The sequence below is a fragment of the Triplophysa dalaica genome, chromosome 11 (genome assembly GCF_015846415.1).
Source record: "Triplophysa dalaica isolate WHDGS20190420 chromosome 11, ASM1584641v1, whole genome shotgun sequence".
NCBI classification, from domain to species: domain Eukaryota; kingdom Metazoa; phylum Chordata; class Actinopteri; order Cypriniformes; family Nemacheilidae; genus Triplophysa; species Triplophysa dalaica.
Genome location: NC_079552.1, coordinates 11186358 through 11199659, shown reverse-complemented (window position 1 = coordinate 11199659; position 13302 = coordinate 11186358). Strand labels below are relative to the sequence as shown.

The 13302-nt window shown below is 38.8% G+C and overlaps 1 protein-coding gene across 1 annotated transcript in view; it reads left to right on the top strand.

Annotated features, from left to right (window-relative positions):
* The first annotated feature begins 2239 nt into the window (after positions 1-2239).
* Positions 2240-13302, top strand: part of sertad2b (SERTA domain containing 2b) — a 31605-nt gene continuing 20542 nt past the window's right edge. The window contains exon 1 of the mRNA XM_056761303.1: positions 2240-2482. The gene's annotated coding sequence lies outside the window, so the exon portion shown is untranslated. The remainder of the gene's footprint in view (positions 2483-13302) is intronic.

Below are 13302 nucleotides of genomic sequence, written 5' to 3'. Positions count from 1 at the left end.
GTAACATGACCTGGTAAATAGGCTATCAGTACTGTTTAGCGTGTTGACAAAATATGAATTGTGATTTGGATAAAAGCGTCTGCCAAATGAATGAAAATGTCATATCCTGCAAATGTTAATTTATTCATGTAGCTGCGATCCGCTGGCAGGAAGGTTTGCTTCAGCCTATTAAGTTTTAAACTGCTAAATACATATAAAAAATGCAAACAGCTACATTTTAACTGCTGCTTATTTTATTATACCACTATTTGCATACTTTTTATTTAGTTGTGCTGTTTTGTTTATATATAATCTATGAAATATAATAAAGATATTTCTATACATTTAGTGTCACTCTCAGCATAAATGCCTGCCTTTGAACGATGTTTATTAGTTATTGCAGTCAAGAAGGTGAATTTTACAGGAAAAAGGACATTCAGACTAAAATAATGAATGCAGATCATAGTGTGAGCAACATCCATTCAGCTCTGGTGCGAGGAAAAATGTAAAAACAAATATTTTGTAGACATGTTTGCGTTTGTACCGGCTATTGCGGCAACTTCAAATTGGACACATTGAGCTTGTCCCTTTGGGGACCACAATTAATCTTAATATGACTGCCATTAGCTATATAGTTGCTCACAGGAAGTCTAAACAAAAACACCTCAAAGATTAGGATGATAAGCATTCTTCCAAATATCTTTCTCTGTGTTCATCAGAACAGAAAAAAATATTCAGATTTGGAACAACTTGAAGAATTTTCTTTTTTGGACGAAGTTCCTTTAACAACGGGTGTGGTTGTAAACTCACATACATGGATGATAAATTCTTCGGCTATTGTGGGGCTTTTTTAAGTCCGTCCTGTCAAAGAAAATTTAAGTGTGAGTAAAAAGTGATGTGATCCCAAGTATGGTGTTCCATACTCTGAATTTGTGCTCTGCATTTAACCCATCCTAGTGCACACACACCCAGAGCAGTGAGCAGCCATTGCTATGGCGCCCGGGGTCCAGTTGGGTGGAACGGTGTCCTGCTCAAGGGTCTCACCTCAGCCGTGGCATCGAAGTTGCAGGAGAGCATTGATCATTCCCTCCCCCCACCTACAATCCCTGATGGTACTGAGGCTCGAACTGGCAACATTTGGGTTTCAAGTCCGAGTCTCTAACCCAGGCATCTCCAACCCTGTTCCCAGTGAGCTACCATCCTGCAAACTGCAGCTCCAATCCTACTTCAGCACACCTGTCTGTAATTATCAAGCAGCCCTGAACATCTTTATTAGATGGTCCAGGTGTGTTTGATTGGGGTTGGAGATGAAATCTCCAGGACAGTAGCTCACCAGGAGCAGGGTTGGAGATCCATAGGCCACGACTGCCCCAGAGTGGTTGTTGATAGTCTAATTAAACGATAGACTATCCACATCCACTGCATGTCTGTCAGGACAAGCCATACCCTAAAATCCGATGTCAGACTCTATGAATGACTGTTTGCACTTATTCCATCAGACCATTCTCCATCAGCTGAGTCACACACAAACACACTTGTTCCTTTGTCCCATTTAGTCAAACACTAGAGTCAAAACTCAATATTTCCTTGCTGTTCACAGAAAAACAGACCAATGGGAGAAAACATTGCGAGAAAACACCACTCTCTCTTGTCTCACTGTCTATCTCACTCGCTCTCTCTCAGCAAGGCCAGACCTTCTTTTTCAGTTAATACCTATTTTCCGCAGTTGCAGGCTTTTTTGAACAGTCCATTTCCTGTTATGACGAAGAGATTGTTGAAGTGAAGAGATTGTAACAAAAAGGATTGAGCCAAGCTGTCGTTGGGCATCTTGCCAGAGCATGCTGCCTTTTCTCTGTTCCGCCACTTGGAGAACTCAAGACGGTTTCATGTCATTTTACCTACTCAAGAATTTACCACTATTTTTTTAAGGTCTACAGCGACCCATTGGGTGTTTCCTGCAAAAAAATATGTTACAATATTTAAACTGTAATTTTGCGTCTGCACATTTTATGTAGATTTTGATCTATTGAATGAATTCTGAGCTCAGATTTTACGCAACGCTTATACTTTCCTTGAGCTTTGAAAATTAAATCAGACGAGAGATGTCAGGCTCTTTAAATAACATGTCGAACAGAAGCCCGTTCTACAGTTCTATTGGTTGATTCTGCGAGAAGAGGGCGGGGCACACAGCAGAGATCCAGCCTCGATTCACAGGACAACCTATCATTCAAACCCATGTCTTGTGTTTGCGACGCGCAGTCACAGAAGAAGACCACCTGCCTAGTAGTACTTTTGGGGACACTTAAAAGTCTGACTCACATGTGCAACAGTTCACTTTATTCTCAGGCTGATGAGGCACGGGACGGTCATAAAGTGCCATGTGAAATCATGTCGACAATCCGAGGCGTGCAACATGCACTGATACAATGTAACGCGTGCTAGAGTTCCGCCGAGCACTCAGTGATTTACACTTGATCAGGATCGCACAAGTCCTTCAAGAAGGGTGAGTGGACACTCTGTTGAATTATCAACAAAATCGCGATGTTGGTCAAATAGTAGATGGTTCATCGCTGCAGACGTGCAAATATTGACCCTATTAACCTGTTTGCACATCTTGCTTCTGTAGCAGTTGTACTTACTGTAAACGCATGTCATAGTAAGCACTGAAATTCTTTGGATGTAAAACAGTTTTTTTTCCAAAGAGGAGAGCCACATGACATACTTATGATCGCTGTGTTGATAGTCGCCTGTAATTGACCAATGCATTTTTGTCTTTGGTATTATAACTGTTTTCCGTGAGACATGTCCAAGTGCGTACAGTAGCCTAAAGTTCCTGTTTTGTATACTGATAACTGCTGCATGAGTATCAGGGGGCTGACGGGTTTTCTGACCTCTTTATTTAGCTGCTTCTAGTTCTGAGTTTTATGTTTTGTATGATTGTAATTTCACATTATTTTCAAATTACTTTCGCTTATTTGAATACAAATTCTTGCTCAAATATTCAACAATAATGGTCTGCTTTATATTTGTAGTGGCTTTGGAAACAGAATAATGTCTTATGTTTGAATGTTTAGTAGTATTGACGACAAACTAGTTGGAAAAGACTTCAGCACCAGAAATGTCAGATAAGCAAGTCCACTTGGGCTATCCACTGGTCTGGAATCAAGTGGTTAAAGGCGAGAGTTTGGCAGTGGTGGATTAGAGACACATCTAATTTAGATGATAATCCAGATTAGGGAGTGTGCTGTGTACAGTTCTCTGTCGGTCAGAGAGCTCAGAGTTCAGATTTGTTGACCAATTAAAATACTCCACTCAGACACCTTTAAAAACGGTAAAATCAGTTTTGCATGCATGTAAGATCCATTAGAAACTGCACACTTTTTAAAGGTTTAAAATGGTGGTTGCATAGGATTAGGTCTTCATTAAGGACTGATGACCAATGCAATGTGTACATGGAAAATAAGTGCATCTCATCTGTATGCAAAATTCCTTTTATCACCCAGGGGTGTGTATGTTATTCTATTGCCTATTCTGTGTAAAACAATCTAGTAGTCCCTAACATAGATTTAGGCCCAAATTGGGTCTTTAAAAGGTTTCCCGCTTAAATGCATAGCATTAGGATTGTTACATTTTCTGCCAGGTTATATTTTAATGTGCTGTGAATTATAAACCAATGTTACTGAATCGCTCAAATGCATTTGCATTGAATTCTGTGTAAATGAACTGCCAGAGCCTCAGGCACTGACCTGCTTTTCATTATAATGTGCAGGAAGCGCATTCACTGTATTGAACTCTGAAGCATCAGGCACACTGACAACCTGGAGTTTTTGAATGCTAAACCTCCAGAGTGATGTGTCAAGACTCCACTTAAGATGTAACCTGTGGCCTGTACCTTACAGGCTTGTTATGTTGCTGTCGCTATGGTGTGTGATGTAATTCATCATTTTTTTTATTATCTGAAGTAACAGTTTACAAAAGGTTAGTTCACGCATTTTTCATCTTTTGTGATCTTACCCCTCTTTATTATTTACAAACAGGAGTTTTTATTAAACATGTACCACTGCCAGACACGGATGTTGTCATTCTTTTTTTATACAGTAATCATAATAATATATGTGAAAGTAATTTTAGCTGTTTATGCTTGTGAGATTACAATTAAAAGAAAAAGGCTGATATTGGATCAATGTTTAACTGAAATGCTGTGCAGAAGCAGTGGCAGTGGAGGCCCCAGCAGGTTGGAGAGCTTTGTAGAGATCGGGTGTCTGTCTCTGGAACAGCGGCAATGCCGGCTGTCTCTCCAAAACGCACACTCCGAGAGAGAGAGAGAGTGAGAGAGAAAGAGAGGCCTCTTTCTACAGCCAGTTGTACTGCAGCATTAATATTTCATACACCCACCTTTAAAGAAGGAGGAGGCCAGTGAGACAGAGCCGTAGAGGGGCCTTGGAAAAGCATAGCTCAGAGGGGATTCTCCATCAACAAACCATTCTCAGCGTTTGCTGGAGAAAAGGCTTCACCTCTTACACTGATTGAAGCTTAACTTTAGACACTTGTTCTTCGCTTGCATGTGGATTAAAGATAGCCAAAAATGTAATGTATTCATGCATTTGGATGTGGAAATATGTAATAGTTTCTTCCGATTTTAGAACATAAGATGAATAGATAGCTAGAGTTTTTTGAAGGTAGTTTGTGCAAAGTTAGCAAATAATTCATAATTGACATAATCACCTAAATGCAGCTCTAATGTTTACTTCAAAGTGCTGTTGGAAATCAACCTAATGTTAAAATTCCAGAAGTTTCATTTCCTCAACACAGTTTTTTTTTTCAATGGTTTGTAATGGTTTTGCTGTCTGCACTGTGCCATTCAGTGGCTCAGGCAAGTGACATGACGTGTTGGGGTTCAGTTAATGTGCTGAAGGTGAGATGAGGACACGATCATCAGGGGGGAATTTGCATCAAATAATATTAAATGTGCTTTGTGGGCCCAAAATTTCTCTCGGGAAAAATTCAGGGAAAACTTCACTTTCTCTCTTGCTCTCTGTTTTTCTGTCTGTCTATCTGGCATATCCTCAATGCAGCCTTTCTTTCCACTAGCACGAGAAACATTTGCAGCACTCAAATGTGGAACATGTGAAAGTCTTTCATTCTTCACTTGTACAAAATATTCTTGCCTTGTCGGTAGATATTTGAGTTTTCCTGGCAAACAGATTTTGGCAACTCAAATTTGATGATCAGTTTTGATAATACATCTCTTTATGCTGACTAGAAGAGTTAGTGTTGCGTGTAAATGCATTTGTCAGAATTTATATAAATCATGAGTCAAATACAGTAAATGTGTACTATTTTGGTTAAGATATGACACTTTTTACATAAGTTATCTTTGAAATGAAATTTGATGTGTAATGTGTGAGAAAATTGGCCCATGTTAGGGATACAGCAAGTTCATGTCAGGGGCAAGTTGAACAATATGTGATGAATTTACAATTTACATAATAATATGAACATAAAAAATTAAAGCAGTCTAAATTCCAAAATCTCATTTTGACATAAAGCTCCTTTTACATGGCATAAAAATACAGAAGCACAGAGGTCTTTATAAAATATGGTCACATGACATAAATTATGCACAGTTTGCTAGCGAAGGCAAGCAATACATCTTACCCCACTAATTTAAAACCATTCTCACAGTATTGTATTTTTAATCCATTTGTATTGTATAATTACGTTTTGAAAAGAAGCAGGAAAGACATTACAGTCCTGTATGCTTCCTCATCTCTTTGTTTATGAGAGGTATGCCATCATTGTTTCTTATTCAAAATGCTTCTTCTCGAGCCTTATTATGCTGTGAATTGTTGGTATTAAATAATAGATGAGGAGAATTCGGGGGTGTGTCTGTCTCAGGATGTTATCAGAGAGCAGTCGAGTACAGTAGGAGAGATCAGAGCCCTGACCACACACATCTGCACAATTGCTCGCACAGGACTGCTGGGTCTGAATCGGTAGGCATTACCACAGTTTATTATGCTCTGCCACCAATACAAGACATGTTTTGCTGTGCTGTTTAAGTACGAATTTATTCCATTGTTTCTTAAGGTGTCATTACATCTCACACTTTGCACTTGATCAGGTTATAACCATAATAAACCCGTAGTGAATTCAGACTCGTGGTGGTCTGTGGTCAGTTATTGTGTTTATACCAGCAGGATCATTACCAGCTGATTTACTGCTGTGGGCTCATTGTGGAGTGTGCACCATGTGTTCAAATCTAAACCCCGTGTTGCATTCAGAGATGCAGAACCAGCGCTGGTTTGGTGGCCCGTGGTACCACTGAGGCTTCAAAAGAGCACCAAGTTGCAGGAATAAAAGGCTCATTCTCATATGCCCCGAACTGTCGTCCAACCTCCTCCTTATGTCTGTGAAGTGCAGTGAAGTTGAGTCGACTCTTATTATAAAGCTGTCTATTATCATGCCGCATTGAGCCAACTTCTCTTCTCCCAGCGCCAGAAGCTGTATATAATCTCTCTCAGAGCTGTAAGTTAACCCCGAAACAAAGAAGCGGACTTGTTGAAACAAGTTTTTCCTTTGGTAAGCACTGGTCTTTCCAAACATGCCTTTACTGAATTGTTGGTCTGTTTTTTTATTTGATATACGGTCAAGGTTTACAGCAGAACGGCTAGAGCAAACTGACGTCTATCGAGAAATCCCTAGGAAGAACGTATTTTTATCTGTCACTGTGTGTGGTCAGTGTTTAGGTGTGAACCAGCAGGGACGTCTCGCACTAATAGCAGCTGTCTCTGAGACGAGCCATTCAGACGCCTTCCTTGTTTCATCAGACAGATGCTCGATATGTAATCTGACTTGTTCATGTAGTGTTTTAGGGTCAGAATTGTGGCTACCATTTGAGATTCACGCCCCCTGTTTGTGGCGATCGGGTGGGTTGTCTGCCTGATGTTTGATAGACAGAGCTCCTCCCTGTTGTCTGTTTTGAAATCGAGCATATTAAATCTAAGTTAAAAGACTTGTATTGTGTTCCTGTTTAATGCAGGTCATGCTAGCCAATATAAATAAGTCAGACAGTGTCCTGCTGAAGTTCAACATACGCTCTATTGAGAAAGAGCAGTCGATCCCCCTCCTCCTCTTATGTCTGTTACTTTTTTCCTCCTACTGTATATTTGTGTCTGACCCTTTCAGTCCATGTATCTTGCCCGGCTAGCTGTATGTCTATATAACAAACATTAAAAATGTTTTCAGTGTTTCGACCCAATGTTATATTTACCATGTCTGCTAAAATAATGTCTAGTCTCGCTGTTCTCAGTGTTTACACTACGCTTTGGCTTTCGCATTTGCTGAATATATGTGATTTTTACATGTGTTATTGAAACCTATTCTGTGCATATTTTTTAGCCTTGCATTAAATATTCTTTCTTCCTCAAATTTATGGAGTCAGATTAGCCAGGATATTTTTGTGAGGCTGAAACTGAAGAAGGTGTCAAAGATGTTAAACAAGGATTTCTTAAACACACCCGTATCAAGAAATTTCCTTTTTTATTCATTTAAAACAAGACATGACATGTTTAAGAACATTAATTTAAAAACTGTAACTGACAGTTTAACAGAATTTTGGAAAAAATCACAAAAAGGCCTTAAAAAATTCTCTTTAACGTTACCGTTTAAAACTGTCAAATCCATATAGCTTTCTTTTAAAAAACGGAGGCCATGATGCCTAAGCAAGCTCTTAATAAATCATACATAATAAGACATTAATGTACTTTATTTTAATTGAAAATTATATGTGGAATTATACGAGGAACTTTTTTAAATACAGAAAAATATCTGTATCAGAAATGATGAAATAAGTTGTGTATCTGTGACAATAGAATCTTACACTTTTTTTCAAACCGGCACTTCTTCACACAAAATCTAACTTAAGGTATGCATGCGTGTGTGTTTGCACGTGTGTGTGTGTGTGTGTGTGCGTGTGTGTGTGTGCGTGTTTGTTTGTGTAAACAGTCCTGTTACGGAGGATGAGAATATCAGTGATGGACACTTTTTTCGCACTATTACTTCATTTTTATTACACCAATATTCAGTGTACTGTTTTTTTCTTTCTTTTTGTCGTAAGAGAACATCTAGAAGAACATCCAGTTTTTTTTTTATGATTTTAATTTTACCCTATTTAAATTACAACATATAGTTCACTCAGACAAATCAGGACATGTTACGGGAATGAGAATTTCAGCAGAAAAAAGTAAAAAATTACATAAATGATTTTGTTTATGATGATTATTTTTGTCTTACCGAACTGTTTTATAACCTAAATCTTTACTGCCATGATGTTTCAGTGGTTTTGGGAGAATGACCCATTTGAGCAATAAGGGACCGAATGGATATATTATCTCCCTGTTTTATATTTAGTATCTGTTTTGTAAATTTGATATTTGTCTTAACAATAAATTAACCTAAACACTTTACCCTCTGGATGGTTGCACTTTACTTGGTTGTCAAATTACTTGAATCGGCTTTTCCCACTGAAAAGTGAAAAGATCTGGAACTATGTGTTGTTTACCTCATTCTCTTCTCACCAAGCGAGACACTGAGGACATCATAACTTGGTATGAAAATAGCCTGATATGCCACATCCCCTTAGTTATTTGTCGCTCACAGCCGAACAAAAGTTGTCTACTGTTTCTACTACTGTTCTGGCTTGACTCTTAATCACTTTAAATGCAGAATATATATTTTCCCAAGTGAATGTGGACAAAGGACTTGGTGTTTGTGTGTAAGGACGGTGGGTGGGAAGGGTGAGGGTATGAGGACAGAAGGGGCGTGCGCGTGTGTGTTTGCAGGGGTAGAGAGAACGGTTTGTAATGTGGTAGTGCCGCTGTAGAGGATGGGAGGAGATGGAAAGGGTTGGAGGGGAGGGATGTGCTTTTGTTTTGTTCTCTGTTGCTGAGCAATGGGGACTGAAGCATTGGGAACAGCTGTGATGGCCAAAGCTTTTCTCTTTCAATCTGCTGGAGAAGCCCGCCCCGAGGCATATACACAGATACAGCAGCTTTATGTGTGTGATGAGGGATAAGTGTGGACGTAAGAGAAGCAAAAGGAGACATAAAGTAACTGAAAGAGACATTAGTGCTTCTGTGAAGGTCAGGTAATAGCTGTGTAAGTGTTAGCTATTAGTACAAAGAAAACGGACTGCTGAGGCATATTTGTTTAGATGGCTTTGTGTTGAAGAGAATGCTGGGAAATGTAGTCCCAGCTTTAAACTACCTTGTGAAAAGTGAGAGTGAAGAGCAGAAGACAAAATGAGTATTACAAGTAAAGGGTTCATATCATAAGAAATTTCGCATACTTTCAGAAAGTTATAGTTGCCTCCTTAAATTGCCTTTAAAGCAATTTTTACTTTGTATTAAGACGTTTATATAAATGTTGTGTCCACCAATCTTTTCTAATTTTTGGGGCATACGTGCCAATATGAGTAACACTCGAATAGAGGTTGAAGTTAATGAAACTTTTTTGGTAGATGAACTCCACTAGAAGCTCCCTTGCAGTTGCACCCTCTGTATCTGAGTCTGAATGACATTAAAGCACAAAAGTATGAATTCTGTATGATGTTCTGTGTGACTTACTGAAGTAGAAAACTGTCTATAGTCTCTGTAGGGCAGCGATCTCCAACACTCCTCCTGGTGAGCTACCGTCCTGCAAACTGCAGCTCCAACCCTGTTTCAACACACCTGTCTGTGATTATCAAGCAGCCCTGAATATCTTAGCTGCGTCCTATTTAATAGGGTTCCTACTCAGTGTTCACTGCTCCCTACTCCCTGATGTCGGGATATCCGTTGAATTGGACTTCGCTGACAAAAAACGCTCAATTGCCCTGCAATGTCATCAAAGAAACGCAATGGCACCGTTGCGGAGATTATAATTTGAATAAATATTGTAATTTTACTTTTAAATTGGAAAGAAATAAACTTTACACCAATTATGTATCTAATCAATGTAATCGTAACTTTTGTTAATGCTTGTATTTATTATTTGACTGATGCAGCTTTGATTATTTGAAACTCAGTTATGCAAAATAAAAAAATACATTTTTAATTAGTCAACTATGTGAAGATTTGCTCTTTATCCATGGTCAAGCCTCATCTAGCTTGATATATGATGTGGTGCAGCCATCAACATTCCTGAGGTTAATAACAAAACATTATAAAAAATAACTTTTACATTGGTTTGTATGATAATAGCAAAATGGATGAATCCTTACACGCATATGAAAACTATATTGCACAATAAAATGTAAATACTTTCATCTTGAGTGTGTAGCCTACATAACAACAATGCTACAAAATAACATTTACGTTAAGCAAACCACAGTTTTTAATATAATTAACAATAATTAAATAAACTTTCACAATGTACAAAAGTCACACGTAAACTCGTCAATGTTTTTCTGACTCGTGACGCGGCGTGTAATGGCAGTTGGGTGATTTTCCCTTTCCACTTCCAAAGTGGAAGTGATATATCGGTGTTCCCTGATTCCCTATGGCGGTCGCATTGCCCTTGGAACTGAACTTGTTTTCTCCCTTCGGATTATAATCTCATTGAATATGGGTGAACCCCATGTGAAGGTGAGGAACGCACCTCTTGATTAGATGGTCCAGGTGTGTTTGATTGTTGGAGACCCCTGCTGTAGGTGTCTTTTCTCCATCTATAAACTGTGCTCATTGGCCGACTTTAGATTTGCATCCCAGCACAAAGATCATTCCCATGTGCCACTCAAACAACCACACTGACACAGCTAAACAATGTGCCCAGAATGGTTGGGCTCAGGGGATATGAGGTTTCAAAAGTAGGGCGTCTGTATTACAAACATATAATTATCATGTCGCTTAGTCTGTTTTACAGTACATAAATGGGGTCGTGAAATTTAAATTTTGGCTTGTATTTATAATCATACGACAATATTTTCAATGCGATCAGTAAGTAATTCTAGTATTAATGTAACAGTTGCTTGTAACCAAAGTCACCATTTGACAGTGGGTTTGGTACGGGGCCATCCAATCATTTCACTACCCACAACCCTAAGCACATTTCATTTCTATGTGTCGGGTGTTCTTATTGTCATCTGTGGTTCCTGGATTCACAACAATTCGCACAGAGAGAAGACAAACTCTGTAGTATGTTCACCGAGTAAACAGCACCTAAAATAGCTTAAAAAGTGGACCACAAAATTCCAAAAATAAATAGGAAAATTGTGAACCATGGAAATTGGTATTTAAGGCATTCTTGAAGTGCCCACAATTTTGAAATCATAAGGCATGTTGTACAAGAAGGTGCTGGCTTTCAGAAGCCTTAAATACCTAAATGATTGCTTTTGGTACGAATTATTCTTCATCAAAACATTTGATCTTTTTTCGTTGGAAACCTACTGTTGTTCTGAGAGGTTGAAGCTATACCAGAAGACAGGCAAAGACTGCTGGTGAAGTACATGTATTCATATTTCTTCATATTCTAAATTGTTATTTGAAAGGTATAGTATAGTATAGTATATAATTTACTTAAGTTTCGAGTTTTTCAAAATCTGTATACATTTATTTGTTCTGATGAACACAGAGAAAGATCATTGGAAGAATACTTGTAACCAAACAGCTTTTGGACCCCATTGACTATACCATAATAGGAAAATTTGCTTTATCATTCTTTTTTGTTTTTATGAACTCAAAAGAAGATATTTTGAAGAACGTATGACAGAAAACAGTTCTAGGGCACTTTTGACTAGTATTGTCATTCTTTCCTATGGTAGTTAAATGGGGTCCAAGAACTGTTTGGTACAAGCATTCATCCAAATATCTTTCTCTGTGTTCAACCAAACAAAGAAGTGAGGAATATCTGTGTTTCGTGCACACAGGGAAATGTTTTCTACGTTTGTAGACGGGGCAATGTCCACACACTGGAATGTTTATTGAATTAGTCAGCTTTAGAAAGAAAAGCCAAGCCAGGATAGGGGAGTGTTTGCCGTCAAGTGTGACCAGTGTAAAATCTACCTGTTTTTTAGAATCACTGTCTCTCCCAAAATGGGTTTGGTACAGTCGCGTGCTATGAATAGCAGAATAGGAATGCAACTATTTGTCATAAGTGCCTAGACAGACAACAGAATGTCTTGCCTGGGTTTCTCTGCTCTCCCATGTAATTATACTTTTGAATACATTATTTACTGACATTTTGATAAATTACTCGTATGCTCACATGATTATAGATATTAGTATTAAAACCACTGGACACATTTGTCGAGATGGTTTAATTTCTAATTTGAGCCTCTTTAACCTTATATTTATTATGGAACAATTGCTTTATTCCCTTTCAGCTGAATATGCCTTTTCAGCTTGAATCTCCCGTTTCATAGAGCATTTTATTGCGAATAGTCTGTGATAATGCTATGTGCTTGGTTCTTTCACAGTACATTACTGTAAGACCTTTCCTCTCCTTTGTGTCCACTCGATGTTGCTCCCAATAAACACATCTTAAGTTTTTTGAAGTTCTCCAGTCGCAGCCAGAGGAGTCACGAAATGAAAGAGAAAAACAGCATGATGTATGGTGTCCTGTCACATATGGAGTCTGCTTCCCAAACCACAACCATCACGGCATTGGTTCTGCTCCAGCTGGGGTGTGTAAGTGTTTTTATGCGGGCGTTTATGCGTGCGTGTAATCTTACAAATGTCTGGAGGAGGGTCGAAAACCCCCTGTGTTATATCAATATTGTTCTGCATAATCACCATGGAAATGGGATGAAACACCAGTGTGTGTGTAGACAACGTTCAGCTCTCGCTGACTTAAAGCACAGTGCGCCTTACATAGACCGTTTCATAGGACGCGTGCACACTTGACCCCCAGTTAACTTCCGGTTTGTGTTTGGCTAGGGTTTGCATCGACGTCACTTTCCCACGTGAACACGCCGGGACACGCCCCCCTTGTGCACACCTGAGTGGCAAAATGGCTGAGGAGAATAGGAGAAACACAGAAACCGGGACTAAAACACGCAATTATTTGCTGGAATTACAAGCAGCTGAACTTCCTACGACTTACAAAGGAATCCGGTGTTCATGGACACTGAAATGTTGCGCGGAATTGCATTTCCTGATATTGTAAGCACTAGGCAGTCATATTTGTGTTTGCCACCCACTGGGCCGCGCTCTGGCATGTTGACGTATTGTTCACGCGGTAAAGTGACGACACGTCCATACCCTCTATTGTCTAATAATATAATAATTTATATGTTATTTAATTTATGTTAATATTAAGTTGTATTATTATTTTACTGTATAATAA